Below are 1862 nucleotides of genomic sequence, written 5' to 3'. Positions count from 1 at the left end.
AAGTCCGGACAGGTCTAGGCTTGTTTCTGGGAAACGTGTTTAGAAATGACCGATTGCCGTACCGTCTGGTTAGGAAGTTAAGCCGTCCGAAAGGGTTTAGTAAGTTGTTTGGCTTATCTCCCGCTATTATACTTCTGTTTTAAAGTGGTTGTAGGAAAAGGCTTCAAGGTGTTCATTGTATTTAATATTTAAACAGATCGTGAAAACGTTTGTGAAACAGGAAGTCCCGGGATCAGGAAGCGTTTACACTTGGAAGGTTCGTTTAAAAATTAAATGTTGTTGTGTGTGTGTGTGTGTATAAAAGTGTTTTATTAACAATATTACAGTTTTTAAAGAAACATTTAAGAAACAGTTTATTTACAGCGGCTTCTCTGTTTTACATTTATTATAAGGTTTTAGATTTTATCAAGTCCTAATAAATATATTTTCTGTAAATAATAAGGCGTTGTAGTGAATGTCTAAGGCTATTTTCAAAGGTCTAAAAAAGCTAAAGGTTTTGAATGTCCTGGACATGTTGTTTTAAGTTTGATTTCTGTCGCCGTTCAAAGATGTAAATGTAATGTATATTATTATTCTTCCCAAGACTCTTGGGATAGTCATTCTGTGGATGAGCTATTGAGGACAATTACCCCGTCTAAGTGGGATCAAACATCTTCCCCGGTGAGATCACCGAGAGGATCCCCCACGGTGGTCTTGGAGACCCCCCAACATCTACTCAGGCCACAGCCTTCTGGGGGTAATTCAACACCCCAGATTCAGCCCACCGCATTGTCGGGCGGAACAAATACAGGCATCCAACAACCTCAGGGGTCGCCGTCAGTCAGGGCTGACACACCACCCAACGACGGCCTGGTTTCAACATCGTCCCCCCAGATCCGTTTCTTGGCTACAGAAACGCGGAACAGTACCCCGCGCTTGGCCAGGGTGTCACCGCAAAGGCCTTCTTGGTCTCTGTCCGTGAGTATACGCTCGCTCCCTGCCTCCTTCGACCGAGATTTACCGGAGCGACCATCCTTTGAAGCTGAGCCAGGCCACCAGCCCCCGGAGCTACTTCCTGAAGGTCGGCATGAGTTGCTACATACTTTGTTACAAAATCAAAGACTTGTGTTAGTGGGGCAAAACCTGGTGATAGAGAGCCAAAACACCCTTATTAATACCCTTACCCTAACGAATTGTACGGTATTTAATGTTTTAATAGACACAAAACGCCTTACTATTGTGGGTTGTTGGAAAAATAAAAAATAAATTAAAAAATGTCCGGACTTGGTAAAGGAACTCACAAACTAAAGGATTATGAACAAGCTAGGGCCCCAAAAAGACCTTCCCGAGAGAACATCCCCGGCCCTGTTGTGAACTCCTCTGATGTCCCAATGAACCCGGAACTATTACAAATGATAAATGATTTAAATAACCCCCAATTACCACCGATAGAATGTGAATTAACAGACTTACAGGTGAACCCCGACCTGTTACAGATGGTCAATGATCTAAATAACCACCTCCCACCGATAGCGCTTATAGAGGTTCACCCCCTAGTTCACCCCGATTTGTTTGAAATGGTGGAGGCTTTGGAGGAGCTACCCCGACCAAATTCTGCCCCTATTATAAATGATTTGAGACAATTAGAACACAGGATGGCGGCAGAAGCAGCCGTCACTATAGAGGAGGGTCTTGACATTAACCGGTTGGATATCTTTGAAGGACTTTTACAGGCTTTAAATGAGCCTCCTCAAAAAGGGGGTTTTGTAGATGTCAGCAGTGGGGGTGTTCGGAATGTGGAGGGTTCTGAGACTGATAAGGCTGTGGAGGACATGCTCTGTGAGAATGTAGGGGGTGAAGGCTTTGTTCAAAATGATGATGTG

This window comes from Amia ocellicauda, unplaced genomic scaffold, assembly GCF_036373705.1.
Source record: "Amia ocellicauda isolate fAmiCal2 unplaced genomic scaffold, fAmiCal2.hap1 HAP1_SCAFFOLD_255, whole genome shotgun sequence".
Classification (NCBI taxonomy): Eukaryota; Metazoa; Chordata; class Actinopteri; order Amiiformes; family Amiidae; genus Amia; species Amia ocellicauda.
Note: the sequence above shows the minus strand (reverse complement) of the source record.